The sequence below is a fragment of the Oryzias melastigma genome, linkage group LG19, assembly GCF_002922805.2.
Source record: "Oryzias melastigma strain HK-1 linkage group LG19, ASM292280v2, whole genome shotgun sequence".
Lineage (NCBI taxonomy): Eukaryota > Metazoa > Chordata > Actinopteri > Beloniformes > Adrianichthyidae > Oryzias > Oryzias melastigma.
This window is the reverse complement of record NC_050530.1, coordinates 2,134,389-2,156,196: the sequence shown is the minus strand read 5'-3', so window position 1 is coordinate 2,156,196 and position 21,808 is coordinate 2,134,389. Positions and strand designations below refer to the sequence as shown.

Sequence of the window (21,808 nt, the reverse complement as noted above, 5' to 3'; positions counted from 1 at the left end):
AAAAAAAAAAAAAAAAAAAGTCATGAATGCAAATCCAAATTTCTTACACGCTAACTTAAGACTACACGGCTCCTTCTAGGTTCAAATCAGTAGAAAACAAGCTCAAATAGCTCTTTTACTGTTAAAGGTTGCCGACACCTGTCCTAAGGTGTGTGTGTGTGTGTGTGTGTGTGTGTACTTGTTTTTGTTAATTTTAGGACTATTTCTAGAATACACACCAACCTTATCAGGACTCATCGGCTTGTTAGGACATTTAGAAGTTTGAATGAGGCGGAATACAAATGATGGAATCCTGGTTTCAAATCTAAGGTTTAGGCAGTCTCTGTTTAAGGATGAGGTTATAGTTCAGCTGTAAAAATGCCCGTGTTCAGTCTTTCCCAAAATATAAGTATCCCTTCTAGTTTTCTTCTTTTGACAAGATGTTGTTCAAAAGCACATTTACAAACCTAAGGAAGATGGAGGATTCTTTTAAGAACCGCTTTTATCTTACTCATGCGGTCGTCGTCTGATCCCGCTATCGTGAACTTTGACATTTAATCTGCTAACTGAGGCTCGTCTTTTATGTATATTGACACCATTTTTAACCTCAAAAACGTCTCTCGCTGAAGCAAGGAAAGGTTAATGTTGAATTTGCCCTCCGTTTGACATCCTGAACGTGCAGCTCCTGATGTTCCCTGACAAACCGCTCGCAGAAGACTTCTACGGTGGCCGGAGAAGCGTGAATTTAACTGACCTTTACCCTCAGCTGAGTAAAACATCCAAAAAGAAAGAGAAAATATTTCTATAAAGCCTGAAAGAAGAGTGCTAAATCTTCCTGCTGGTGTCATGTTGTACCATGTGCCATGTATCATGTGGCCGCTGAAAAGGCTGAAATTGATGGCTAAAAACACTGGCGCTGATAGCTGAAAATGCTGAAGCTGATGGCTGAAAACGTTAAAGCTGATAACTGAAAACGTTGAAGCTACTAGCTGAAAACGTTAAAGCTGATGGCTGAAAATGCTGAAGCTGATGGCTGAAAACCTTAATGCTGATAGCTGAAAACGTTGAAGCTGATAGCTGAAAATGCTTAAGCTGATAGCTGAAAACGTTGAAGCTGATAGCTGAAAATGCTGAAGCTGATATCTGAAAACGTTCAAGCTGATAGCTGAAAACGTTGAAGCTGATAGCTTAAAATGCTGAAACTGATAGCTGAAAACGTTAAAGCTGATAGCTGAAAATGCTGAAGCTGATAGCTGAAAACGTGAAAGCTGATAGCTGAAATGTTTAAGCTGATAGCTGAAGCTCATGCTGAAGCTGATAGCTGAAAACGTTCAAGCTGATAGCTGAAAACGTTCAAGCTGATAGCTGAAAACGTTGAAGCTGATGGCTGAAAATGCTGAAACTGATAGCTAAAAACGTTGAAGCTGATTGCTGAAAATGTTGAAGCTGATAGCTGAAGCTCATGCTGAAGCTGATAGCTGAAAACGTTGAAGCTGATAGCTGAAAACGTTCAAGCTGATAGCTGAAAACGTTGAAGCTGATAGCTGAAAATGCTGAAACTGATAGCTAAAAACGTTGAAGCTGATTGCTGAAAATGTTGAAGCTGATAGCTGAAAACGTTGAAGCTGATAGCTAAAAATGTTGAAGTTGATAGCTGAAAACGTTGAAGCTGATAGCTGAAAATGCTGAAGTTGATAGCCAGTTATTATTTACAATCTAAGTTCAAAGAGGCTGATAAGAAAGCTTTGATGACCCAGCATTCTAGTAGTATGTAAACGCATCACTTACAGACGAATCTCTGAGATGTGAAGATTTTCACGACAAATTTGTGCGTAACTGAGGTTTTGTGTGTAATTTTTAAAGATTTGCTCGTGTATTTAGTTTCAAGCAGGTCTAATTTTAATTTGTGCATGTGTAAATTGTATTTTTTATTTTTACTTATTCACAAAACGTATTATACGAGTTAAAAAAACAAGAATTACGCACCCATAAATTGGAGTGAGTCGGTTTTCTCTGTCAAGGGAAGTGCGAGACACGGTGGTCCTCCTGAAGATGTTGCTCCTCTCTATGACCCAAAAACTGGCAGCAAACTCTCAACCTTCACACACCACATCAACCACTTATTAAAAAAACAGCAGCTTGATGACAAAGTTTCTAAAGGTCTTAAACAGTGTCAAAAAACAAATATTCATCACTTTTGACTCATTTCAACTTCACCTTTAACAGCACTTTTGTAATATAAACCCGAGGAAGGTGTTGTGATCCCATGTTACTCTTTTATTTTATTTGTTTATAAAACTCATAGAAAATTATCCATTTTTGACCCTTTATGTAGATTTTATTTTGTTTAAATGGATCTAGAATGAGAAAATAATTGCTTTACAAGCCTTAAGGATGCTTTAAGGTTTTCATAAGTACTTCTTCTTCTTGTTAGCAAAGTAAAATAAAAGAAATATTTGTTTTAGAATGTAAATTTTGGACCAAAGAAGATATTTTTATTAATGGAACAGCAATAAATACTCAGCATTTGGTGATTTAAAGCGTCTTTAGTGTTAAATTTCTCTCCACACTGACGTTTTTATACAGTTGATGAAAGAATTACATTATTAGTTCTATCAATGTCTTAATGCAGCTGTCACGGCCCGAGCTGACAGTAATGAATGCCACATTTCCAGGTTTAGTGAGCTGTCACTCTCTCAGAGGCTGTAATTTTCATTTCTATCTGACAGATTGGGAGGTAGCCTTGTCCAGAACGTTTGTATTTATGGGGTGGGGGGGAATCTAACCCTCGTCGCTTCGAAGCGATGTCAGCAGACATCTTGAGTGAATTATGAAACACACAAGTATTTTCACTCGGTAGTGAATTGGGCTGCCCATAGAGGTGTTTTTGTACATCAAAATCTGTTTTTTTCTTGTAATTTATCAATATTTATCATGTTGTTTGTTTACACGATCAATGGGAATGATTAACACACACCCAGGAGGTTCAAAATGTTAAATTAGCACTGATATCATTTTGCTGCTAAAACAAGTTTCTCACAAGCTCTAATTAGCTTTGTTTGCATGAGTTCAATACTCATCGATTTTCATTTTTGTCCTTTTATTCTGCATCAAAGCTGGAAAAAAAACTATAGATACGAACTCAGGGGACGACTTTCACCCTAATCTGTTTTCGATAATTTGCCTAAAGGACTTATAGGTGTTTATCAGGCAGAAATGCACACGGGGCGGGGAGGGGGGGGTCGCGTTTCACCGCCGCCTCTTCCCTCGCTGTCGACTGCATGGCTCCACGCTCGCAGGATGTTTCCCTCCGTCTTCCTGAAGTTACAGGACGGATCGCTCGCCGCTCTCTGATTAAGCGCGACGGTTTGATCAGCCTAATGAGGCAGTCTGGACGTTTGTTCAGCAGCTTTCTAACGATGGGTTTATCGTGCAAATAGTGCCCTTTTGTTGCAGGAATAAAAGAAAGAGATTTTTTTACAACTGTTTAGAAAAAATGATAAATACGTACAATATGATAAAACTAGACTTGTGTTTTAGAGGAAATTCAACGACATGATTTAATAATATAACTGCATATGTCATATTCAATGTCCTCAGCTTTAAGAAGGGCTATTTAAATAAATCCCATTATAGATATGCTGAGGCGGTTTTTCACATCATAAGTGAAGAAAAGAGTGAATGACAAAGAGGAGATAGGCGGACGCCCAGGCGGGGAGAGATGTAAAATTGCGTCCAACAGAGGCGAGAAACAAAGACCGGGGGGGTGAATGAGGTTCCCAGATATGATAATAGATTCACTTCAGAGGCAAACCAATTTCCATTCTTAACCTCATCCAGACCAGCTGATGATTAGGAGTCCAGCGGGGGTCACCTTGCAGCGGCTCTCCTTCCTCTACTCTAAATTAAAGACGCTTATGGATTCATGACATGCATGGAGGGAGGAAGGCTCTCACAGTCGGGGGGCCGTATAGAAAACCGGATGCTCCCAGTTAATAATTGAGACCTAATGAGGTCAGGTTAGAGAGGAGGGATGGCATACTTTTTTATTGTATGCGGGAGGTCAAAGGTTACAGATTATGACACTTAAATTGGGCTAAAGAAAAGAGGAAGTTTTGATCTTGTGTTTGCATTTATACTAGGCGGTTAATTAATCAAAAAAATACAAATTACACTTCTGAGTTAACACCTTATAGAGTGTAAAATGTCAGAAAATATAAATGTTTCTTTTATGGCCTTTTATTGTTTAAAAGCTGCTCATTGTCATAAGAAAGTTTCTCTGATAAAACATTGCGATTGATCGTTAATTATCACAATCCAAAAGTGGGATTAATCTGATTACGTTTTTTAATCGATTGACAGCACTAATCTATACAATTTATTCTCAGTCTTTTAGTCTTTAAATGAAAAAAATCAATTAAAACATTTAATCAGATTAATCACACTTTTGCATTGTGATTAATTGTGATTAATGCAAACGTGATAATTAAAGGTGATAGTTGTGATTAATTAATCACAATTAATTTATCAGGATTAATCACTATTCAATAATCATGATTATCAATCACGACAAATCACAAATAAATATTCACGATTAATTAATTGTGATAATCCAGATTAAATAATCCTGATGAGTTAATTAATCATGACTATTACGATTAAATAATCATGATTAATGAATCGTGAAAATCCAGATTAAATAATCCTGATGAATTAATCACGATTAATTAATTGTGATAATCCAGATTAAATAATCCTGATTGATTAAATCATTAATCAGGACTATCAAAATTAAATAATCATGATTAATGAATCGTGATAATCCAGATTAAATAATTCTGATGAATTAATCGCGATTAATTGATTGTGATAATCCAGATTAAATAATCCTGATGAGTTAATTAATCACAACTATCACGATTAAATAATCACGATTAATTAATTGCTAAAATCTCAATGGAATAATCCTGAAGAATGAATCAAGATTAATTAATTGTGATCAATCACCATGAATTAATCACAACTATCACGATTGAATAATCATGATTAATTAATTGCTATATCTCAATGAAATAATCCTGATGAATTCATCTTGATTTATTAATCGTGATTAATCCCTAATAATTTATCCAGGTTATCATGATTAATTGATCTTCTTTTACCTTCAGGGGTCGCCACATCAAATCAATTAATTAATCATGATTAATTAACCGCGATAATCCCAATTAAATTATTACAATTAATTATGTTATTTTGACAGCTGGCTGCACTACGTATGAAATAGTGATATGAAAAAAGCAATCAATCAATCACATGACGTTTAAGCAGTGCACAGTCTCACTCTGTGCGAAGTCTTGTTTGAGCCACTCTGCCTGCATTACTGAGCGTTTCTTATCTTCTGATTCAGACCCTGATTACCTGCCGCCTACCCTGACCCTCACCTGGACTCTGACACCTGTAGTCTCATGATGACCTCATGCTCGTGATTGACCTCTGACCCTGACTTAGCCTTGTAGACTTTTAGCTGTGCTTAGTTCCTGTCTGAATGAATAAACCTGCTGTTTGTGACACCTGGACGTGAAGAATGATTAGCATTTATACACATTAACATATTAATTTTTAAAAATGACTTCCCTTAATGTTAGCAGCCCTAATTCAAACCCATCAAAGTGAATAAAGAAAAATGTTTTTAAAGACCTACTTTAATGAAATTCATTGTATTAATGGCTGTTATGTTTATAATTTGCATGTTTTTATCTTGTCTATCTTTTATTGATATTTCCTCTATTTATTTTTTGCTTTTTATCTGACTTTTCATTGTTTTAACTAATGTTTTATATATGTATTATTTTTTTGCTTGTTGATGAAAAGTGCTATCAAATAAAGTGATTGATAGTTTTTTGTTTTTTTAATAGGTTCACTGCCGCTCTGCAGAAACTATGTCCAAGAAATCGATGCATTTTGGCAAATCATAGTTAAAAAAATAGATTTGAAAATAGATCCAAAGATAATTGGAGTGAGTCTTTAAGATGTCATTGAAAGAGTGCCAGTACTACTGATGCTGAAGGTGAATTTGCGTCTTTTAGCCTGGATAAATCTCCCCACGGATGTGTGTCTTTCTGCAGTACTAACCCGTTACATCCCATAGTCCTTTGCACCAAAACCATGGCTGAGATCTGTAAATTGGCTTCATAATGTTTTATCATTCCCCTCAAAGTGATGATGAACTCATTTAACTCCATTTACAGAATGTATGTTGTCGGTGGGACGCCCCCCTCTAATTGTATTTAAGTAACAGCAGTCTCAGCAGTGGGTGTTACTGTTTGGTGCTCGTATTCTCAGTAATGTGCTCATTATGAAGGACTAATGTTGATGTTTCATGACTGTTATCTGTCAGTTTTTGACATTTGTGTGGATTAAATGAGTCATTTTTGTGTGTTTTTTCTATTAGCTCCATAATTATAGTTTTTTTTTTTTCCAAGTAAACGTTTGGAGCAGATTCAGATCAGGACTGAATTAAGTATGAAATACACACCTATTGCTTTCACACTGTACTTTTGAGAGTGAACCAAAACTTTAGTGACTAAAGCTGTTTGTGTTAGCGTGATTTTGTCCTGAAAAAATGCTAGTAAGTCATAGAAATGTGTGCACTAGAATCTAGTGTATGAATTACTACATTAAATATATAATACATTGAATTAAAATTCGAAAAATGGATTAGATAAACAATATTAAGCAATAAAGTCAGTATATAAAATATCACAGACATTAAAATGACAAAGAAATCATTTCTAATAGTTAGTTTGATCAAACACAGAGGAGTCAATGATCCTGATATTTGGGGTTTATGGATTCCAGCTGAAGGCTCTGCACCCCCCCACGGTGCCGAGGCGGCAGGTTGGAGGAACAGTCGGATAAGGATCTGAGAGAGCGGGAGGGAGCGGCTATGTGGAGGTCGAGGATGACCTTGAGAGTGAACAGCAGGAGTTTGGAGTCTGAATTTAACAGGGAGCTGCTGAAGAACAGGTGTGATGTGGTGAAACGGGGGATTTTTTGTAATTATCTGAGCAGCCGAGTTCAGGACCGGTTGAAGCTTGTTGAGGGATTTGTGGGGGAAGATGTAGAAGAGAGAAAGGCAGAAGTGACCAGGATGTGGATCGGGGGGGGGGGGTTGAGTCAATTGAAATCATGCAGATGGAAATATGCAGACCAGGTGAGGTCGATAGGATTACTAAATGATGTTGTACTGTGGAGAATGACACCTAGACTTTTTATTTGTGATTACTGCAGTTTTATTAATACGGAGGGAAATGTTGGGAGAGGGTAGACTTGGTACCAACAAGCAGAGGTTCTGTTTTCTAACTGATTAGCTAAAGTAAGTAAGAGAAAATCAGATTTTAACTTTTGAGAGACAACTAATGAGGAAAGGAGTGGAAGGGAAGAATTGTGTTTGGTTGATAGATAGAGCGGTGTGTCATCGGCGTAGAAGTGGATGTTGAATTTATGGAAAACAGAAGATAGTAGATAGGTGAAAGACGGTGTTGAAGGTATAGTCAGAGGAAGAAGGATGGAAAATATAAAGAGTCTAAAGCAGGCGGGATTCATTAGAGATTTTAACCCTTGTGCTACACATTTATTGACGTTGGGAGTAGGGTCATCTGGACCCCACTAGACAGCGCACTGATCTTTTTTTTCTTGAATGATTTTTGATTTTCACTGGTGACCGTCGCAGACATGAAATCCTGTCCAACTTCATCCACCTTTGCCACATTTCTCATGGGAGTGATAACACATCAATGTAAAGCATGGGTCATCTGGACCCCTTAAGATAGCTCAAGGTTTTTTTGAGGGAAAACTGGACCGGAATGGTCCTTAGAGAGCAGCGCGTGTACGGGTCAACTCCCCATATGGGTGCTGCATGTGTCGACTTTGGTTTTAGCAGACAGATTCAATGAAAAGACTAGAATTTCTAGCTTCCGCGTCTGGAAGAAACGTGATTGGGCGTGGCTATGCAAGTTTTCGAGTCTGGTCATGGGCTATGCATACAAATTGGGTTGAAAGTTCAACATGAATCACGGAAACGTAGCCCTGTGACCAATCAGGGACTTGGACTTGGTAGTGACGTGTGTGTGGCGTCCGTTTCAAAACACGGAAGTATCGATAGCCTCTGCCTATTGCAGGTGGTAGTCATCATCACTTCAGCCTGACATGCAATGCATGGCGGGTAGCCTCCACAAACGTCTCTATTTTTGGTATTTTTGGTAGTCTTGCGCCACATGCATTCAGGCTTTCTTCTCAATCTCGTCTCTCCATCCCTGCTTTGCTCTTTTACCATCTCTTGGAGTCCATTCCACTACTTTCCTGGACCACTTTTTGGTATCCATTCTTGAAAGATGCCCCGCCCACCTACTTTTTGCCTCTTCTGCTTTGCTTATAACGTCTTTCACTTTTGTTTTTGATCGTATTATTTCATTATGAATTTTGTCTTTCCTCGTTTATTAAACATTGATCTTTGTGATAGACCAGATGTCATCGCTGGTACAATGACTGTGTCCACGATCTTCTTTTTCAAGGATATGGACATTTTTTGGTATTTAATAAATGTGCTGTACTGCCCAAAACGTCTCCATCCTTTGGTCATCCGGTCCTAAATCTCTTTATTCATCTCGTTTCTAGATGTCAGCAAGGTTCCTAAATTTTCCTCAACTTCCTCAAGTTGATGCAAGTAGGTGATAGACGAGCACAAATAAGCAGTAAAAATACAAAAGAAGAGGAGTCTCTAATCTACCTGTGTGTGAGGCACTGGACAGGTGTGTACATGACTGGCTGGTTCATGAAACCGTCTAGAGAGCGTCTGGTGTGGATGCAGAATGAGGTTATAGCTTGGGCTGGGTATCGGTTATAATTTCCAGAAACGATTTGATTCGATTCACAATAGCCTACAATTGGATTCAGATTTTTTTTGTTTCTTCAATTCAGTTCAATTTTGAGTTTACACATTTGTTTAGAAATATATTAAACATCTGCAATATGATTTGAATATATTTATATTAATCTGATACAGTCCACATATTATAAAATGTATTAGTAAAATAATTAGATTGTTAATATCATACAGTGTTACATAGATTCTCTAAAGGAGAAATTCTAACAAAAATGTTCAGATCATAAACATTGTAAACAGCTCTGCTTCTCCTGGAGGACGTTTCAGTTTGGCCACTAGGTGGCGATCGCGCTATAGAATAAACTTAACTCAAGAAGAAGAGGACAGTATGAGGGAAAAAAACGAAGTTTTAGACCACAAATAGTTACTTTAAAATTATTTTATTAAAAGAAGCTGGAAAATGAAAGCCTGTGAGTAAATAAATAAATATGTTAATTTAGTCAGCAATGTATTTTTTGGGTCAACCGAGCGTTAACATTAGCCGTCCTATGAACGTTAGCATCAAGCTAGCGGACTTTAGCTTTATGTGCTAAATCGATTTATATGTTTTGCGAATTGATTATTGATTTATTAAGCTTAAATTGATTCAAATTTATTAATCATGTTTTTCACCCCAACCTAGTTTTAGCGTCTGGTCCCAGCAGACTATCAGAAGAAAACAAGTCTCGTCTGAAACAAACAATCCTAGTCTGAATTCACTGCCAGTACTAGAGTTAGCGGGTCAAAGCTCAAAGCCGAGTTTGATTTCCTTTGTTGATAATCTGAGTCAAACGCTTTTAAAATCATCATTTTCGTTAAGGAAAAGCATCGTTCAGATAGAATAAGCGAAGTGTAAATTGAAACTTTTATGCCCTTAAAGTTACTCATACATTAATGCATCATTTTAATGTTATACCGTGACTTTCAGTATCTTAATGTTCTTTTATCCTGAAGAGACGACTCTTTTATTCCAGCGGTAAATTGGTGGCTGTGCAGCGATTAAGGGAGTGATCAGAGCGGCTGATTGCAGACCACTCACCTGTCCTCATCCCAGAGGTCGGCGTCATCAGGCTGCCCGGACAAACGGCTGCTGTCGCTCGTGCTACCAGATGGCTAATTGAACGCCCCGTGGCTTTCAGCGGGGAGATAGAGGAGATGAAAAAAGTGAGTGATGACAAGCTAAAGGGGTAGACAGAGGAGGGGTGAAAGAGGAACAGAAGAACAAAGAGATTTAAAAAAAATCAACAGTGTGATATGTAGCTGAAACACAACTTCTCATTCCATCTACATCCATCATAACCTGTCACATCCATAAAGCTCCACGTGAGGGGGAAGAGAAATACATTAGCACCATCCTCCAGGAGAAACGCAGGTAATTAGAAGACCAGGAACAAAAAATAAAGACCTTAGTTTATGGAAAAAGAAAGAAAACAAGCACAGAATGGAGGTTAAACAGAGCGTTGTGTGTGGAGGAAATGAGAAAGGCCTCAAGGTCATTCAGTCAACATGACCTCTGTCCATCTGCATAACATCCAGAAAAACCCTGTTTGAATAACCACCGCTGAGCTCTTCTGACCCCACGTCCTGAAAGAGACTCTCATGCTACAGGCTCATCATTTAAACAGTTTAATCATCAAAACTAATACAAAAGAATTATAATAATTTACATATTTTCAACTATGAGAAACTGAGACTTATATCACACCAGCACTAAGCTTTAACCTTGAACGTCCAGTCACATGTGTAGAAAACGTAAAGAAATTACCGTATTTTCCACAATACAAGGCGCGCACGTAAAATACTTAATTTAAAAAAAAAAAAGACCATGCACCTCATAATCCGGAGTGCCTTTTACGTAGATTAACTTTTACGTTTACTGATATTGAAGCGACTGTGAGAGGCAGAAAAATGTAAGTTTGTTTTAACAAGTTAAAAACATGGTTGGGTGTTATTGTAAATATGCTAAGCTAATGTGGCTAACAGGTTGCAGTGTTGAACTGTGTTTTTTTATGTGCTAATAACTAGCTTGGGAGTTAGCATAGTCACATCAACGTTTTTTTAGCTGTATCATTCTGACTTTTCACATGTTGCTAACCAGATTAGGAGTTACTGTTTATGTTAATATGCTAATGTGGCTAACGCATAGCAGCGTTAAACTGTGTGTGTATTTTTTTTCCTTTACAGGCTACTAACAAGCCTGGACGTTAGCGTAGTCACGTTTACATTAGTTTTTGTGGTTTGTTTTTATGTGTTGCTAACAAGATTAAGAGTTACCATTTTTGTGAATACGCTAATGCGGCTAACGTAAAGCAGCATAAAACTGTGTTTTTGTTTTATTTGTTGCTAACATGGTCAGGCATTAGTGTGATCACGTTAACGTTTGTTTTAGCTGTATCATTCTGACTTTTTACATGTTGCTAACCAGATTAGGAGTTACTGTTTATGTTAATATGCTAATGTGGCTAACGCATAGCAGCGTTAAACTGTGTGTGTATTTTTTTTCCTTTACAGGCTACTAACAAGCCTGGACGTTAGCGTAGTCACGTTTACATTAGTTTTTGTGGTTTGTTTTTATGTGTTGCTAACAAGATTAAGAGTTACCATTTTTGTGAATACGCTAATGCGGCTAACATAAAGCAGCATAAAACTGTGTTTTTGTTTTATTTGTTGCTAACATGGTCAGGCATTAGTGTAATCACATTAACGTTTCTTTAGCGGTATCAGTCTGACTTTTTACATGCTGCTAACAAGACTAGGAGTGACTGTTTGTGTGAAAATGCTAATGTGGCTAACGCGTAGCAGCGTTAAACAGTGTGTTTATTTATTTTTTCTTTACAGGCTACTAACAAGCCTGGACGTTAGCCCAGTCATGTTAACATTAGTTTTTGTGGTTTGTTTTAACGTGTTGCTAACAAGATTAAGAGTTACTATTGCTGTGAATACGCTAATACGGCTAACGTGAAGTGGTATAAAACTTTCTTTTTGTTTTATTTGTTGCTAACATGGTCGGGAGTTAGTGTAATCACGTTAACCTTTGTATTAGTAGTATCAGTCTGACTATTTACATTTTCCAAACAAGGTTAGAAGTTACTGTTTTTGTGAATATGCTAATGCAGCTAACACGTAGCAGCGTTGAACTGTCTTTTTCTATATGCAAATAACAAGCTAGTCACATAAACGTTTTTTTTTTGTTTTTTTTTACCGTTACTGGTCTGGCTTTTCACAAGTCGCAAACAAGATTGGGAGTACAGTTTTTTATTAATAGGCTAATTTGGCTAACTTTGAATTTTTTTAACGGTTGCTTTAGCTGCATTAGTCTGACATTTTACGTGTTGCAACAAAATTAAGAGTTTCTGTTTTTGTGAAAACGCTAAAACGGCTAATGTGTAGCAGCATTATAAAATTGTCTTTTTCTTTTACTTGTTACTAACAAGTTTGGGAGTTAGCATAGTCACATTAACGTTTGTTTTAGTGGTATCAGTGCTGCGATCTGTGTCGCAAAACAAAGCAAAATAGTAAATTGTGTATACTTGTAGAGCGCTTTTCTACCTTGCTGGAAGGCCCGAAGCGCTTTACAGTCACAGTCCCATTCACACTTCAACACCTCTGATCAAAGATCAAAGATCAACCACCCTACAACTGCTCCACGACCCACCAAAATAACACTGAAGAACTAATAGAGCTATCGAATATTTAGCTTTAGAATAAATGAAGATTTTTGGACAAAAATCTGTAATAAAGTTAATTTTTTTGCTCTATACAATAAAATTAAAAACAGTTTTTTTTATTTTGGTTTGCCCTCCTTTGGAACATGGAATAAATGTCCCATTTAGAACAAGGACAAAATTTACTATAAATGCCCAAGTCCTCATATTTCTATGGCGTTACATGAAACACAAGATGCTGACACAGTGGTGTTATATATCACACCTCCGGCTGCAAAATGCAGGCGGGATCTGTTTCTTGCCATAAAATATGATCACATTCGGGTAGATTTTCCTTCAGTTTTTAGTCAGCAAGAAATTCAAACACCACGTTTAAGACATAAAGTCTTTGAGAAATGCTGTTATAATCTTAAAGTCAAACCCTCTGGTCAGATCTGATTGGCAGTTACAAAGGCAGGTAGATTTGAAGGAAAATCATCCAAATCTTGAATCAGTATCCTTACTGACAGAAAGAATAAGAATGCATACTTCCCACCAACTGAACCAGAGACCTATTTTAACGATGTCACTGGTTCATTTAAAAAAAAAAAAGGTTCTTTTTTTTCTAAAAGAGGTGGAGATAGGGAGGGCTAGACCACCGTTTTATGTGCCAAACTGTAAACACTGGAACAGCCAGGATTTCCACCACAATCCCCCTTTTTTATCATTTGGGCAGGAATCTCTACCAGAGCGGCTCTGTAGCTTATACGATCAGAGAGCGAACAAAGCGCCAAAGGCTGCGTTAAATTGACTGGAATGGATTCAGCTTCTGCCTCATTACCCACTCGCTGCCCATTAGAATTTGTGTTGTGAGTTTTTCGGTGTGGATGTCGTCCATGAGATCATTGATAGTATCACTGGTGGCGACGTTATCAGTAATTATTGTTGCACAACTTGGGGTAAAACATCAAAGGTCAAAGCTGGCGTTCTTGGACTGAAAGGTTTAATCCAACCATCAGATTGACGTTTTCTTGTAACTGCCATAAAAATACTGTCGGTGGTAAACCGGTGTGTTACATAACACAAACTGAGGTTGTACTTGCTGTTATTTGTCCTGTACTTTCCAGTTGGGTCTTGTTAATTATGAACAACATGGTTCTCTGTGGTGTACCACACAGATTTGTGCTAGGACTCCTGTTTTTAACTGTATATCTCGCCTCATTAGGTAATAATCATGTATTTTTTTTATTCTCTTGTGCTTAGTTTCAGCAAATCTTCTTTTGGTAAGTTCAATTGAGCTGATTGGGGGTTTGTTGGGTGACCTGTCAATAAGTGGACAAATGATAAACAGCTGATGGATTTAACTGAGCAGTGGAGAAGCACAGGTCTGTGCCTCCTGGGTCCGTGATGGTCGGTTTGTTTTGTCTACGGAAGCTGGACCCAAAGGCAGGACAATGGTGACTTAAAGGTCCGGAGGTCCTGGATGTTTGTTTTTGATGGTGTTAAGAGGGTGAATCCTGTAATCTTTGATGATAAAACAGAAGGTGTTAGAGATGGTCGGTAGGAAGAGTCTTTAGGGCACATTTGTCAAACTCCAAAACTTGACGGCCGGAATCCTGCATATTTTCTAATAGTGCTGCCACAAATGATTATTTTAATAGTCGCCAATCTTCGATTATTTTTTCCGATTAGTCGACCAATCGGGTCATGTGCAAACTGGATGTAAAACACACATCTTAACCATCGTTAGCTTTAAACTAAAAACTAAATATATAGCATTATCTGCAATCATGCTAGTATGAATGCTGTAAGATGAATTTGGCAGCTGAAGATGCTAGTGCTGATAGCTAAAAATGCTGAAATTGACAGATAAAAACGGTGAAGCTAATAGCTGAAAACGCTGAAGCTGATAGGTAGCAACAATATTAGTTAAGGGTCAAATTTGCCTAAAAAACTGAAAAAAGCCCAAGTTAGCCAAAAATAACTAGCATGCAGCTAAAATATTAGCTAAACTCAAAGTTAGAAAAAAAAAATGAAAAAAGCCTAAGTTAGCCAAAACAGCTATCATGTAGCTGAAATATTAGCTAAACTCCAAATTAGCCAAAAAAAACCCCTGAAAAAATCAAATCCTTAATTAGCTAAAACAGCTAGCATGCAGCTGAAATATTAGTTAAACTCAAAGTTAGAAAAAAAAAATGAAAAAGCCTAAGTTACCCAAAACAGCTAGCATGTAGCTGAAATATTAGCTAAACTCAAAATTTCCCTAAAAAATTGAAAAAAGCCTAAGTTAGCCAAAATAACTAAGATAAAATGAGCTAAAATCCAAAAAAGTATAAAAACCCTTAATAAGTGCCAAAATAGTCCAAAAAGCTGTCATTATAACTTTCAACTTTTCTACACTCCGACTCCATATAATATAAAGTAATAACTAATCGACTATTTAATTAGTTATTGACTATTTTAATAGTCGATTAGTCGAATAATCGTGGCAGCCCTACTTTCTACCTTTCCCTGCTCTGGCATGTTCTGATTGACACACCTGAACCAGGTAATCAGTCATGAGTAGGGCTTGGATATCTGGAAATCATGCAGACACAGCGGGCTTTGAGGACTGCAGTTTGACACCCTTGCTTTAGGGTATAGCATTAAACTTATCTTGGCAGTAGCTTCAGGTCGGTGTACACCCTAAACTACGGCCCGCGGGCCGGATCAGGCCCACCTCCACATTTGGCCCGGCCCCCCACACACTATCAGATACCCTCATTCTTATTATTTTTCTTCCATGCATTCTTTGTATATCTATAGCCCTTTAGCTCATTCAGCTATTAAAATATTCAGCTCTTTTTATGCTAACTTTTTAGACAGTTACTAAGGATTTTTAGGCTATTTTGGAGATTAGCTAATATTTTAGCCACAGGTTAGCTGTTTTGGCTATTTTAAGATTTTTTAAGTTTTTAAGGACAATTTGGAGTTTAGCTAATATTTCAGCTGCATGCTAGCTGTTTTGGCTAACTTAAATTGTTTTCAGTTTTTTGAATAATTTGGCATTTTGCTAATATTTTAGTTTAGTTAGTTATATTCAGATGAGCTGGTTCTAGCCTGTGAAGTGTTGTGTGTGTTCTTCACTTTAACTCAAACACAATGTTAACCACAGATGCACAGGAAGTTTCCATAACTTGTACTCCACTAACAATAGTATTTCTTCAAAAATCTTTCACTTAAACTGAAGTAAATAGCAGTCATTGGTGTATTTGCTCAGAATAAAGAGCATAGAAGAAAGAACATAATCTGATTTATAGACTCAAATCCATTAAATCTGTGAGGATTGGGTCCTTTTGTTTGGTTTGTTTGATGTTTTTCTTCATGTTCTATTTTCAGGTTTTGTGTTTTTCCGTCTGTCACAGTCTCTCCTGGTTTCATTTGATAATTATCTATAGCTGTCTTCAGTTAAAAGTCGATCCTCCTCAGTATGTTCGAGTGTCTGATTTGTAGTTCAGTATTTAGGGGTCGTCTCCTCCCTTTGTGTCATGGACTTGTCATAAGTCAATTAAACGTTTTTGTCAAATTTTATGTATTAAACTTCAAGTTTCTGCTAGTGGAGTCCATCATTCAATCGCAAACTAACATTTAATCTTAAGTGTTATTATTTTCAAATACTTTAAGCCAGGGGTGTCAAACTCAATCGCACACTGAACAGGATAAACATTTATTGAACACTCTAAAACTAAATTTTTAAATCTTTAAAACCTTTTTAACACAATTATGAACTAAATATATATATATATATATATATATATATATATATATATATATATATATATATATATGATATTGCTAGTGTGAATGCTCTAAGCTGAATTTGGCCGCTAAAGATGCTAGTGCTGATAGCTGAAGATACTGAAATTGATAGCTAAAAATGCTGAAGCTGATAACTGAAAACCCTGAAACTGATAACCCGCTAGAATATTACCTAAATGCCACATTAGCATAAAAACAAAAAAACTTAGGTTTACCAAAACAGCTAGCTTGTAGCTGAAAAAATAGCTAAGCTTCAAAATAGCCTAAAAAACTGAAAGAAGCCTACATTAGCCAAAATAGCCAGCGCATAATATTTGCCTAATTCCTAAACAGTCTAAAAACTACACAAAAAAACGTAATAAGCCAAACAGCAACGATGTAGCTAAAATATTAGCTAAACTGCAAAACAGCCAACTGAAATAGCCCAAATGAGCCAAAACAGCTAGAATGAAGCTGAAAAAATATCTAAACTTCAAAATAGCCTAAAATACTAAAGAAAAAACAAACAAATTAGCCACTACAGCTGGCGTGTAAATATTAGCTTGACTCCAAAACAGCCTAAGAACAAAAAAAAAGCCTAAATTAGCCAAAACAGCACGTAGCTGAAATATTAGCCAAACTCCAAGATAGCCTAAAAAATCTTAGTAAATGCCAAGAGTCCAAAAAGCTAGCAGAAAACCAATTTTTAAATCTTTAAAACTGTAACTTTCTAACATAATTATGAATAATAAAAAGGCAGGAATATTATTCCAGAATAAATTAATTTAAATCTTAAATAACTTTCAATATTTTACTCTCCATGAAAATATATTTTGTTAAAATTATACAAGTTAGAAATAAGCGCAAGATAACATCGGGTCATTAATAACAATAAAATGATCTGGAGGGACGAATAGAATTACCAGGAGGGCCGGATCCGGCCCCCGGGCCTTGACTTTTTACACATGTGCTTTAAGCGTATATAACCATGTTCAGGGCCAATTCCTTTCTATTTCTGATCTAGTTATGACTTATTATGTTGAATAAATATTGTTTTATTGTGCTATGTGTAAATTACATGTTAATGTATTTTAAACTTGCAGTCTCTTTGAGGTCCTCGCCACTGACCTTCATCTTCTTGGCAGTTTTTTGGGGCATGTTTTTACCGCTCACAGCTGTTAAATAATGGGCATAGATTTATTCCAAGTTCTGCTCAGGTCAACAGACTGGTTGTGCTTCCGGGTGCAGCTTAATAATGCTTCTAACGAGGACTGTCAGAAAATTAATCAGAATTAGAACGAAGCACAGAGTGCGCGCCAACCTGTCTTCATTAGCTCTCCTCTGTGCAGCTCGGCTTCCTTCGTGGAGCTCTTTTTAAGTGCTGCACCCAAAGTACTTTAGCAGAGCGAAATAAAAAGCATCAGTTAATGGGTGTATTAAGTGAGGCTTGTGACACTTCAGATTAAGTAACAATAGTTTTCACTGCGAGGGAAGAAAATAGGTCGTGTAAATATTTCACCTTCCTTTTAGTCATCCGGGTGTTTGAACTTGTGTATTAAATAAACATTTGGATCGTTTGGCAGCAGAGGAAGGGTGTGAGTGCTCTCTTTTGTGGTTTTTCCCCACCAAACCATTTTTATGTTGGCGCTCCACTCTGTATTGATTAGGGTTCTTGAATTGTGAAAGAGTATATGGGCGATGGACAGGTCTAAAAGCTGCCCTAAATAGGTTAATGCTGGGCTGTAAAAGCCAGCCGGGGAGGAGAAAAGCAATGAGAGCCTCATCTCCGAGTGGCTTAGTGGAAGGCGTTGCTGAAACCATGTATAATCCTCTTTATGAAATTAACTAAATATGTGAGGCGCTCTTGATCCATGTCTGCTTTTGTCTTAGACTCTACACACTGATGTGAGCGTCCGCCGTCGTTTTATCTCGGATTTTCCTCAATCTTCTCATTGAAATTTTCATCACTTATGAAAGATTCCTCTTCTTTTGCAAAATGGTAAAATAAGGACAGCCATAGTTTTTGGATAGCTGCTTTTTTTCTTTTTGGTTCCTCAAAGTCAGAAGTTGCTTTGCACTTTTTGATTGATATCTGAAGAACTTGCTGAGATGATTTCTGCAATGCTTTGTCCCAGGATTACTTTCAGTTTATCTAATCCAGCTACTGATATGACAAAGCAACCCACATCATGATGCTCCCACCCTCATGCTTTACAGCATTTTGAGGTTTTCAAGCTATAAAAAAAAATCAGCAACGATCATTAAAAATTGGGTACCTGCTGGGTGGATGGAATCTCATTTATGGTGAATGGCGTATACCGGAGTAAAAGTCGCGTTTTTTTTTCATAGATTGCCCAGGAGTGCGACTTATACTCACAAGTGACATTTGTGATTTTTTTAAACATAAAAAGTCTCATATATTCGTTATTTTCCCACTGACTTTGGTTGCCTTTTAGCAGTTGGTTCCCACTAACAACCACTAGAGGGCACTGTAGGTTTGTGTATCCATTTTCTGCCGCTGACAGAAATGCAGAAGAAGTGCCGTCCAAAACAAACATGGCTGAGAGTCTGATCATTCTCCTCATATGTCTCATGTCTCAAGACATTTTTATTATTGTTTTCATTTTTCTATTTTTGGACTAGCCATCAAACTGGTTTAGAAACAGAAGAGCAGCTAAAAACAGTCATTTAGATGCAGATCCTGCAGGCTAGCAGGTAACCATTACCCTAAGAAAAAGAAAAAGACTGAGAACCGCAGAAATGGAGACTTGATTATAGATGCTTTTGTAGAGATCTTTAAAATAAATAACTTAACCTCTCAACATCATCCGTATCTTCCGTGCATTTTAAACGAGAAATACAATCAAAACCTCCATCATGTAGCGACGAGGCTAAAAGATAGCTTCTGCACACGCACTGGGACCATCTAGTCTATGAAAACATTTTTTATTGAGCTTTAAATTTGATGCACGCCAAAAGAGGCAGCAGACTCGAATTTGACGCATGAATCACGTTTGGTGCCAAATACAATTTTATGTTGGGCTTGTTGAATTTGTTCATAAATGTTGGACTTTTCTTTTAAAAGTGCGACTTATACTCTGAAGAGACTTATAGTCCGGTACTTGTGTAGAGCTTTTCTACCTCGATTGAAGGCCCAAAGCGCTTTATAGTCACAGATCCTTTCACACACTGGTGGCTCCACTGCCGAACACTGGCACCAACCTTCCACCAGCGACAATACAGGGTCTTGCCCAAGGAGTTTTCGACTCATGGGCGGGAATCGAACCCACAATATTCCGATTAGCACACAGCTGCCTGCACCTCAGGTTAATTTGTTTGTGGTGTATTTAAGTGGTTTTGTCTCTCCACTCGGTTCAGAGTGTAGCTTATGTTCAGTCCTTTGGTTTCTTTGTTCTCTTTAGTAAGCTGGTTTTGAGTTTTTTGTATTTGTGGATTTTTTTTCCCCACATAAAGTGGCGCTTTTTAAAAATAAACTCTTTTGGTTCCTTCACCCTAAGTTGTCGTCTTGTCCTGCATGTGGGTCATCCTGATATCCCCATGACAACCGGACCTCTCAGTGGAAACGAGGCATTGGAAACTGGAATAAAGACGAACCAGATATTTATGTCATTCTAATGTTTTTTTTTGTTTATATATTTCAAGATACCTGCACATGTATTACTGTGAACAACAAAAATATTATCAGATTTGTTGTAAAGCATACTTTAAAAAAAGTTTCTTTCCTGAGTTTCTTTGATTGTTCCAGCATTTACAAATTAACTGATAAGCTATCAGCTAGCAAGAAAGTAAAAACTGTTAGTTAGATGTGCACAACTTTATGCTATTAAGTAAAAAAAAAAAGGTGTTTATGAAACTGTCTCTACAATCTTAAACCAGTTTGCATTTTCAGAGTCAAAAAGTTACTCTATGATTGGTCGGGCATCTTTAAATCGACGTATTTCCTGTTCCAGACACACCTGTCAGGCACATTCAGTTTGGCTGCAGATGTGTAGCAGATAAAACGGTATAAGACGGTCCAACAGGCAGAAGGTTCTGGGCTTTCTTTGAAAGATAAAACACTTATCTTGTCCGTTGAGTGTATAAAAACCTTTGCAAGCCCATAAGACTTAATTCATTCATGCATTTTAGTTAAACCAATTGTGCTCAGAAAACTGTCCAACAGACCAGACATTTCCCCAGCAGCTCTGAAAGACGCCGCCTTCACCAGATCCTTTTCTTGATTCCTCAATGAAGTGCCGTGAAAAGCATCTCCATGTTTCCCCAAAGCTCTCGCTGCCTGGTGGCTCACAGCACGCAGCAGTTTTGTCTTTCTGTTTTATTTGAGTTCTTACTCAGAGCTTAATGTGTAAATCAGGGATTCGCGGATCATGAGGAGGGGGCCGTTCTGGTGGGTCAGGGGAGATTATGTCACAGAGTGAGTAAAAAAAAAACAAGTTTTCAGCCGAGCTGACAGCTTAGTTCAAGCTTCCTGGAACTTGTGCAGCGGCATGCTGCTCTGCACAATCACTAAAATAACAGTTTGGACAAAAACAGAATATTAAACCCTCATCAAGGCAGCATAATAACAGGATTGTGTTCGTCTAATCACACTAAGCATTGTTTCGGAGCGCACCTGCTCCGACTCCATGCTGGTTTCACAGTAATGCCCAGTGTGTTCAGGATCACAAATACCTTTGGATGACTCACATTCTTTTGTTACCAATTTACCACCATTACTAACAGTACAAACTGCAAAAAAGCATCAGATCATTCGCCTGGTTAGCAACAATTGGCAGACGACCACTGAAATCTCAGTTCCTGATCTGCCTCCTAAATAACTATCAGGCTTGTTGGATTTGAGAAATGTATCGAGTGAGTGAACAATTTTTTTCAACAAAATAAAGCCATTTTTTACATTTAAAGTCCCACTCCAACCATATTTTTTTTCTATCGTAAAATTGTGATCTTTTAATTATGATTACGAAGTTTTTAGCCAAAATAAAAACACTTTTTTAAGATATATTTTAAGCACAGAAGTAGTAGCTCATTAGAAATACATTTCTGGGTTGTGGGACAGAGTAACCTCGCCCCCCTCCCCGTCGCTGACGGCTCTGTTTGCACTCACGCACAAGCTTCTAGCCTCAAGCTAGCATTAGCGTAAAAAAAACAAAACAAATGTTGGATCGATTTACTTTGACAGTTTTGAGCCAGTATTATAATCCTCTCATTGTGTCTCGCCCACCTGCATGAGCGGGCCAGGGTGCCCCCATTTCAGTACCTGCATCATTAGTTTGAGTATTTTCTAGCCTCTGGTTTTCTGATCCAACGTGATTTGAATTAAGGAAATCTCAGAAATGCATAAATAGATTATTTTATATAGGTCCTCTACTAAGAGAAGAATGCTACAAGAACACGTTAAAAACACTAAAAAGTAGGGGTGTTGCGGATCACGGATTATCCGTGGTCCGTACGGATCAGAAGCCAC

General features: G+C 37.4%; 2 long non-coding RNA genes across 2 annotated transcripts in view; one reads left to right on the top strand and one right to left on the bottom strand.

The window, feature by feature from the left end:
- Positions 1 to 10,046, bottom strand: part of LOC112154163 — a 16,684-nt gene extending 6,638 nt beyond the window's left edge. The window contains exon 1 of the long non-coding RNA XR_002920609.1: positions 9,942 to 10,046. This is a non-coding gene — a long non-coding RNA (uncharacterized LOC112154163). The remainder of the gene's footprint in view (positions 1 to 9,941) is intronic.
- LOC112154162 overlaps positions 9,215 to 21,808 on the top strand; it is a 22,469-nt gene continuing 9,875 nt past the window's right edge. Inside the window, exons 1-2 of the long non-coding RNA XR_002920608.2 lie at positions 9,215 to 9,333; positions 9,877 to 10,066. This is a non-coding gene — a long non-coding RNA (uncharacterized LOC112154162). The remainder of the gene's footprint in view (positions 9,334 to 9,876; positions 10,067 to 21,808) is intronic.